Source organism: Ixodes scapularis, unplaced genomic scaffold, assembly GCF_016920785.2.
Source record: "Ixodes scapularis isolate PalLabHiFi unplaced genomic scaffold, ASM1692078v2 PGA_scaffold13__105_contigs__length_92229423, whole genome shotgun sequence".
NCBI lineage: Eukaryota > Metazoa > Arthropoda > Arachnida > Ixodida > Ixodidae > Ixodes > Ixodes scapularis.
Genome location: NW_024609839.1, coordinates 35,846,224 through 35,855,545, shown reverse-complemented (window position 1 = coordinate 35,855,545; position 9,322 = coordinate 35,846,224). Strand labels below are relative to the sequence as shown.

At 54.5% G+C, this 9,322-nt stretch overlaps 1 long non-coding RNA gene across 1 annotated transcript; it reads left to right on the top strand.

Annotated features, from left to right (window-relative positions):
• The first annotated feature begins 428 nt into the window (after nt 1–428).
• Nucleotides 429–8,974, top strand: LOC115327383. Its single transcript, XR_005715402.2, has 3 exons — nt 429–590; nt 8,764–8,820; nt 8,888–8,974. It is a non-coding gene; the product is annotated as an uncharacterized LOC115327383 (long non-coding RNA).
• The last annotated feature ends 348 nt before the right edge of the window (nt 8,975–9,322 follow it).

Here is a 9,322-nt window from a genome sequence, read left to right as displayed (position 1 = left end):
GATTGGTTCCTCGGCGTTCTCATCGGCTAATGTGGCTATCTCATTGGCTGCGGAGCGATGATAAAGGGTTCCAGTCTTGCAGTACCCTGCGCTTCTTAAATTGTCAGTGACTATGGTTCAAACAACATGGACGACGGGAGCAGGCAACGCGTGACCGCGGCCCAGAGGGAGGAACTCGATACATTTATGTTCGAGAACCCCTCTCTGGTACGCGGTGCAACTGAGCTTAGCCCGGCCCTGTCCAGAGACGACAAAGTTCGTCTCTGGACCGAGCTAACCTCCCGGCTCAACTTCCTCGGGCCTCCGAGGAAGGAGCCGGAAGGTTAGAAACGCTACTGGGCCGTGCGGGTGTCGAAGGCGCGGGCGCGGGCAGCCGAGCTGGCGAAACAGGCGAGGTAATTTGCGTAGTCAACTCATAGTGTGGACCAAGCTATTGAATTACTTCCTTTACTCGCAGGCAAACTGGGGGAGGAGGCGGCCGGGTGCGCTCACTGGCGTCATCATACGCACGTATTTTGACGCTGGTGGGCGAGGACTCGGCCCTGGGCGCTCCTGGGTTTTCCGTCCCGGCTTTTGAGGACGAGGCCGAGGTGAGTGCACACTTGAACATAGCATATACTATTGCACATGTAGCTGTTCAATCCCAATGGGGAGGAGAATATCCGTGCAGGGTTTTATTATCAGTGAGCTAAGATGTATACCGCAGTGAAATGTGATAAATATGAATGCAGGGGCGGATGCAGGAATTTCCTGAGAGGGGGGGGGGGGGGGGGGTCAGGTGTTGGTCAGCGTAACATATGCAGTGATGTGAATGGCCTAAACCATTTTGGAGCACCTTTCGGAGCAGCCAAAACAGTGTTTTGGAGCAGAAAAAGTGACTTTTGGAGCAGCCGAAACAGTGTTTCGGAGCAACAAAAGCGACGTTGGAGCAGAAATTTTTAGAAAAATAAAAATATTCGTTTCAAGTGCTGGACAAACGAAGGGCACTTTGTGTTGTGTTGTGACGGAACTCGCTGCTTGTGTTTTTACTGCTGAGACATCCCAGAAGTGTACAGTGCTGTAGGCGTTGCCGAGCAATTCCGAAAAACCGTTTGCCACCGTCTTACTGGTTCCTGACGTGCCAGATTTTCGTCAAAAGTAAGCAAGCGTAAAACAATAGATTGCAAGCGCCTAGCTGGTGCCTCTGTCATGCAATCATGTTCCCATGAACGTGAGGGCGACTTTGGCAGACTTGCAGTTGCACGTGCTTCGTCGTACGAGTGTAGACAACGGCTGTTCGATCGAAACCGAAACCACGCCACTCCGTTTCGTCGCCAACTGGTTCCCAAACTTTTATGCAAAATGTAACTGTCCAGCATACAACAAACAACAGACCAGCGGCACGTGCTTGCCAGGCTGGCAGGCGAGGTACAATATAAACACACATAAAAAAAGAACCTGAGCGCATCGATGCAAGACATCACGAGCTAGAATCAAAAAAGTTCTTGGAGCGCTTTGTGCAACAACTGAACTCTAGAGAAATAAGCGCCCTGTGAGGGTTCAGCGTGCAGACATTGCCTTCTTTGGTTTAGCTCACTTCCCTTCACCAACTTTCTTTCGCGGCAGTATTTTCATGTACTCCCTCTCGAAAGAAGGCCCACTGAGAGAAACCTAGGTAATCAATACTTCGGCACAAGTGTCTTTAGTTAAAGGGGGATTTTTGTAATAGCGTATGATTTAAACAATCATAGGAATGTTGATGAACATACGGCGGTACTTACGTTAGTTTAGAAAGCGCCATATCTGTAGCGACAAGGGGCAGCTACGCCCGACGTCGCGCGACCACAGTGACTGGCGGGCAGGGACCAAATATAGTTTTCCCACTGCCGTGGCTTCCAGGAGCGAGTGCTTCAGCTCATAAAGTAACCCCCGCCGCGCAAAAACGTGGTTTCATTTCACAGCATGACGGCTTGGCTTGTACCTGGTATGTTAGCATCGAAGAGTCCGCACACACCCGCGTTTATCATTAAAAAAAAATTTAAAAATGCGCGAGACGAAATTTACGAGACGACGAGAGCACGAAAAGCGAAACGGAGTTAAAAACCATGCAAGAACAGATGGACGATTGATGCAGGGTACTGTAGTGTGTCGGGCGGCAGCTTACGTTACCTACCTCACGCATGCTCAATTACGGTGCTCCGTTCAGTTTCGCTTTTGAAAGGCGACCGAAATTGGTCCATTGGCGCAGGCTTGGCGCAACTTACCCATATTTTGGCAAAATGTAGCAGGATGTAGCAGGGTTAGCCCCTTGGCGCAGTTTGGCGCAATTGGCGCAGCAATCACATCACTGCATTTGTTTAGGAACCCCCTCCTCCCCTCCCTTGTTTAACGCTCTAAATTTTACACATGCAGAAATCAAGAGGGGGGTCAGGACATCCGACGTACCCCCCCTCTAAATCCGCCCCTGTGAATGTGAATATTGCCGCGCGCAGGGTCACGGACTTGTAGAAAGTTCTCGTTCACTCTTGCTGCGGACATAACTATCGTTCATCCCTGTTTTTGTTGTTCTAGAAAGTGCTTGTTCATTCTCGCCCCGAGCGCGCTACGCTCGAACCTTCCCCGCCGAATCTTCGAGATACTGACTGACTCTAGATAAGAGGCCGCCCGCGACCTTGTCCAGGCAGTCTAGCCCCAGCGTTCGACTCTGCTACCACGCCGACTTCAACGCCCGCGACGCTCTATTATTATCTTTTGTACTCTTTTATTTTTGGCACAAGTTCGCCACATTAAACGTTTATTTCTTCCTGTTTATTTGTTATTTTTGGTCACCACCCGTGACATTTTGGTGGAGGTGCGGGGTACCGCATGCCCGTGCAGCGTTCCCCTCCCAGGACCCGCAGTGCAAGCCCGACTCCAAGCTCGCTGAGAAGACCACTCAGCGCGGAACCTGAAACTCGGACCAGCCGCCGCACCAAGGGAGAGGATCCGGAGTACGGTTTGCTGCTGGACAAACCCAAGCCGAAGAAGACGACGATGGACAACCAGTCGCAGGCCCCCACCGCTCCTGCCGTCGTCTACCTACCCGTCGCTCCTCGGACACCGGCTCCCTTCCACGGCGAAAGCCACGAAGACATCGACGACTGGGTCCAACAGTACGAACGAGTGGCCCGTCATAACGGATGGACACCGGAACAGTGTCTGCAAAACGCTTACTTCGCCTTGGAAGCCACCGCCCGGAACTGGTTCGAGAACCACGAAGCTTCGATCACTTCCTGGGAGCAACTCAAGGCTGAGTTGCGAAGAACTTTCATGAGCCAACACCGAAGAGAACGCGCGGAAGAGCTTCTTCAAGCGAGGATTCAAGGCCCTAACGAGAGCATCGTTAGCTTCGAGGAAGATGTCCTGCGACTGAGCAACCGCGCCGATCCCGAAGCATCCGAAGCAAAGAAGCCCAGAGTCTTGATGCGTGGCGTCAAGGAAAGCATTTTCGGTGGTCTCGTGCGGAGCCCGCCTACCACCGTCGAAGGCTTCATGACGGAGGCCACCAACATCGAACGTGCCCTGCAAGCACGAGCCACCCACTATCACCGAGTTCCCAGCGCCGGTTTCTTTTCGCTTTCCGGCTGCAACACCACGGACTTTCGCGAGATGATCCGAGACGTCGTCCGGGAAGAGATCAAGAAACTTCTACCTGCCGCCGCAAGCCCAGCTTCGCCCTCAATCGCCGAGATTGTCAGGGAAGAAGTCCAGCAAGCGCTGCAGCCTGAGGTTCTCGTCAGCACCGCTCCGGAACCACCGACGTTGAGTTACGCCGCAGTGGCCCGACGGCCACCGCCTCCTCGTCGCACCTATGTCACGCCGCCCCGACGTCAGTCTCCTGCGCCGCAGCACGACCGACGCCACAACGACCAGGTCCAGTACGCCTGCCCGGAGCCTCGCGCACCCCGCAAGACCGACGTGTGGCGAACGCCCGACCGACGCCCTCTGTGCTTTCATTGCGGGGAAGCGGACCACACCTACCGCCGATGCCCATACCGACGACTCGGGCTACGCGGGTTCCACCCGAACGACCCGCGCCCCCGTCATGGTGAACGCCCTATCGAGATCGACGAGTACCTGCGACGACCTCAGTCCCCCGAGCCTGCGTCCCGCCGAGAGTTCCGGTCGCCGTCACCGCGACGTCCAGCTTCGCCGATGCACCGACCACGACGTGAAAGCCTGTCCCCCCTTGCTCCTCGCCGGGGAAACTAGGCGCGGCAACCCCTGGAGGTGGAGTTGCCGAAGACGACCGGCGCCAAGATCCTCCACGAACGTCGGGGGACCCCCACTCGAACGCTACCAGAGACCAAAACTACGCCGCTGCAGTGGTGTCCAATAACCTAAACGTCGTCATCGACGGCCACGACGCATCTGCACTCGTGGACACCGGAGCAGACTACTCAGTCTTGAGTGGGAGGCTCTCCCGCCGCCTTCGAAAAGTCACGACGCCGTGGGATGGACCTCAAATACGAACCGCCGGAGGGCACCTCATCACACCCATCGGGAGATGCACTGCTCGCGTCGAAATCCGCGGTGAAACGTGCCCTGTGAAGTTCATCGTTCTACAAGACTGTTCCAGCGACGTTATTCTCGGCATGGACTTTCTGTGTGAATACGGCGCCGTCATCGACCTTGGTGAGAACAGATTGACGCTGCGCAAGCCTGTTCCGTCTTCAGAGAAACCTCAAACAGCGTCAGCCGCCGTCCGAGTCGCTGCCGACCACGTGAACCTGCCGCCGCGATCAAGTGTTGTCGTACCCGTAGTGGCCGATGTAGCTACCTGCGGCGAAGTTGCTCTTGAAGGCAAGCTTCAACTACTCCTAGAAAGAGGAATAGGCGTCGCAAGAGGAGTGGCTGAACTTCAGAATGGGCGGACTGTGGCCCTCGTGACGAACTTCCGAAACGAAACGCAACACCTCACGAAAGGTGCAGCCGTGGGCCACGTCGAGGAACTCCGAAACCCCGCCGAAATCACCGCGATTACTGACGAATCCTCGCCGCCTCAGCAACACATTACGGCGCCAGCGCAGCTCGACATTGACCCCAAGCTTCCAGGCCCGAAACGACGGCAGCTAAGTGACCTTCTCGCCGAATACAGTGACTGCTTCGCGACGTCATCGAGGGTGCGCCAAACCACCATCGCGAAACACCGCATCGTTACCGAGGACCACGCGCGCCCTGTGCATCGATCGCCGTACAGAGTCTCCGTTAAAGAAAGGGAGGTGATCCAGGAGCAAGTGCAAGAGATGCTAAATGACGACATAATCCAACCCTGAAGCAGTCCGTGGGCCTCTCCAGTTGTACTGGTTAAGAAGAAGGACGGAACGCTTAGATTCTGCGTGGACTACCGGCAGCTGAACGCAGTGACGAAGAAAGACGTCTATCCACTCCCCCGCATCGACGACACGTTAGACCGGCTGCGCCACTCCCGATACCTTTCATCCATGGACCTGAAGAGCGGCTACTGGCAGATCGAAGTCGACGAACGGGACCGAGAGAAAACAGCTTTCGTCACGCCAGATGGGCTGTACGAGTTCAAGGTGATGCCCTTCGGACTGTGCACGGCTCCAGCAACTTTCCAGCGTGTCATGGACACCGTACTGGCAGGGCTGAAGTGGCAGAGCTGTCTCGTCTACCTCGATGACGTCGTAGTGTTTTCCAGCGACTTCGACGAGCACTTGCGACGACTCCAAGCAGTTCTCCAAGCCATACGGACCGCCGGACTCACCCTGAAGCCGTCAAAGTGTCGGTTCGCCTATGACGAACTGAAGTTCCTAGGTCACGTGGTTAGCAACAAAGGCGTTCGCCCCGACCCAGAGAAGACTCGCGCCGTCGCAGCATTTTCAGTACCGACAGACAAGAAGGCCGTGCGAAGGTTTCTTGGACTATGTGCCTACTATCGGCGCTTCATCCGGGATTTTGCAAGGATTTCCGCACCACTCACAAACCTCACAAAGGACGCCGAGAAGTTCGAATGGGCCGAGAAGCAGCAGCAGGCATTCGACGAGCTGAAGCGACGACTGCAGACTCCTCCTGTTCTAGGACATTTCGATCAAGATGCGGAAACCGAAATTCACACGGACGCAAGTAACGCTGGACTTGGCGCGGTACTGGTTCAAGTGCAAGACGGCACCGAGCGAGTTATCGCCTACGCAAGTCGGACATTGTCCAAGGCGGAGAAAAATTACGCCACGACTGAGAAAGAATGCCTTGCTGTCGTCTGGGCAATCACGAAGTTTCGTCCGTATTTGTACGGGAGCCCGTTCCGTGTAGTCACGGACCACCACTCGCTCTGCTGGCTTGCGAACCTCAAGGACCCGTCAGGACGCCTCGCTCGATGGAGTCTACGACTACAAGAGTTCAACATGACTGTGGTCTACAAGTCAGGCCGCAAGCACAGCGACGCCGACTGCCTGTCCAGAGCCCCCATCGAAACACCTTCCGGCAGTAGCAACGACGAAGATGACGAGTGCTTCCTAGGTGCAGTGAACACCGACAACATGTCACGACGTCAAAGAGACGATCCTGAGTTGCGCGCACTAATCGAGCACCTCGAAGGACGAGGGGGTACTGTCCCCCGTGTCTTCTCGAGAGCCCTGCCGACTTTCGTCCTCCGACAAGGTGTACTTTACAAGGAGAACTTCGGAGACAACAGCACACCATGCTGCTGGTAATCCCCACCGACCTTAGAGCGGAGATCTTTCAAGCCTGTCACGACGACCCGACGTCCGGACACCTTGGTTACAGCCGTACGCTGGCCCGAATTTGTGAAAGGTATTACTGGCCCAAGCTGCCGAAAACCGTTCACTTCTACACACGGTCCTGCCACGAGTGCCAGCGAAGCAAGAAACCACCGACGAAGCCGGCAGGTCTCCTGCATCCGATCGCTCCCCCGACCGTACCGTTCCAGCAGATCGGAATGGATCTACTTGGTCCTTTCCCACCATCGACGCAAGGAAACAGATGGATTATTGTCGCCACAGATTATCTCACACGGTACGCCGAAACGAAAGCCCTTCCTGTAGGGACTGCTGTGGAAGTCGCCAAGTTCTTTATCGAACCCATCGTCCTCCGGCACGGCGCTCCCGAAGTTTTGATCTCAGACCGTGGATCATCGTTCATGGCCCAGCTGACGCAAGAAATCCTTCGTCTCAGCCACACCAGCCATCGGCGCACAACGGCGTACCACCCGCAGACCAACGGGCTGACGGAGAGACTCAACAAGACCATCGCCGACATGATCTCCATGTACGTCGACGTGGAGCACAAGACCTGGGACGAGGTGTTGCCATACGTCACATTTGCCTACAACACGGCCGTGCAAGAGACCACCGGGGTGACACCCTTCCAACTGGTTCACGGTCGTAAAGTAACGACAATGCTGGACGCGATGTTACCCCACGAACCGGTTGTCGACGGAAGCGACGACGCCCAGGTGGTTGCCCAACGAGCAGAAGAAGTCCGCCAGCTCGCCAGACACCGTATTCAAGCCCAACAACGTGTCGACACTGGCCGCTACAACCTTCGTCGCTGGGACGTCCACTTCCAGCCCGGAGATAGGGTGTGGGTATGGACGCCCATCCGTCGCCGCGGCCTCAGTGAGAAACTGCTGAAACGATACTTTGGACCCTACAAAGTGCTTCGTCGCCTCGGTGATCTTAACTACGAAGTCCTCCCCGACGAACGCGCCCATCTGGAAGACGTCAGCCGCGACCCGAGGTGGTGCACGTCGTCCGGCTGAAGCCGTATTACGAACGATAGAACTTTCCACTCTCGTCGACGGGTGAACTGTGAACTGCGGCTCGCGATTCTGCTGCCTTTTTGTTTTGGATTTGTTTTTGTTTGTTGTTTTTCGTTTTGTGCTGCATCGGGACGATGCACTTTTTAAAGGGGGGATAATGCCGCGCGCAGGGTCACGGACTTGTAGAAAGTTCTCGTTCACTCTTGCTGCGGACATAACTACCGTTCATCCCTGTTTTTGTTGTTCTAGAAAGTGCTTGTTCATTCTCGCCCCGAGCGCGCTACGCTCGAACCTTCCCCGCCGAATCTTCGAGATACTGACTCACTCTAGATAAGAGGCCCCCCGCGACCTTGTCCAGGCAGTCTAGCCCCAGCGTTCGACTCTGCTACCACGCCGACTTCGACGCCCGCGACGCTCTATTATTATCTTTTGTACTCTTTTATTTTTGGCACAAGTTCGCCACATTAAACGTTTATTTCTTCCTGTTTATTTGTTATTTTTGGTCACCACCCGTCACAATATATGCATTAAGGGTGCTGGCACTTTTTATAATTCAGCGAATTGGAGGGCGGATTAATTCATCCACGTAAAGGCAAAATCTAAAATAAAAGAACTGACGAGAAAAAACACTATATTTATTGCAGTAATACTGGAGTTTCTAAGGCCAAAACATGTGTAGTTTTTGTGTAGTCCTTTTTCTTCTTGCTTTTGTGGTTGTTGCAACCCTCAGTTGTATTGTGTGCACACTGTCGTAAGATTCAATTTCTGTATCACAGAGGTACATTTTCGCAAAAACAGGGGAAGTGCAACCTTTTGAGCTGCCACTAGACATATTTGGGGAGTCAATCCTAGACATGAATGGCACTACCTCTGAAACAGTCTAATTTTGTTTCCCCTGAGTTGGAATGCAGCCTCAACAAATTCACTCTCAATATCTAGAAAATGCAGACAAGTCCTGTGTGCTGACTAGAACTTATAAATTCCCTTCTGTGGGAGACCCGCAGAAGCCCAGGCAGGTCACGGGCAGCAGGCAGCCGAGCCGGTGCCCTCCACCTCACGGGGTGAGATCTCTTATGAAGACAACTAGGATTGTGTGATATGACAGAAGCATTCTTTGTTTCCTGGCAGATGTGAGGCCACCTGCAAGGCCCCGGGTGCGGCCCACGGCGCCTCGTGCCACCCCCCGAATGTCGAGGCAGGAGCGGCGCGACGAGGCTGCCATGCAGGCTGTCACCAACCAGACTCTCCAGCTGCAGGAGAACGAGACGAGGGACGCGCGGGACATCGAGTTCCAAGGCCAGGTATTGACTCAAACATAGAACTCCGTAACATGACTAAATAGTTACGAGTTTAACAAAGATTCCACTGTGAAAGTGGGACTGCAGCAGAGGGCAATGGAGATCCAGAAAAGCATAATGCAAACCGAACTGTGACATATGCAAGGTTTTCACGCCCTCTGCGTGTCTAGAAATATGTTGTTGCTGCGCTTTAAATGCCCCGTCTTTCCAGCTCCTGCGTTCCATCGAGACCCTCAGCCACCGCATGGAGGCTGTTGCGGAGTCG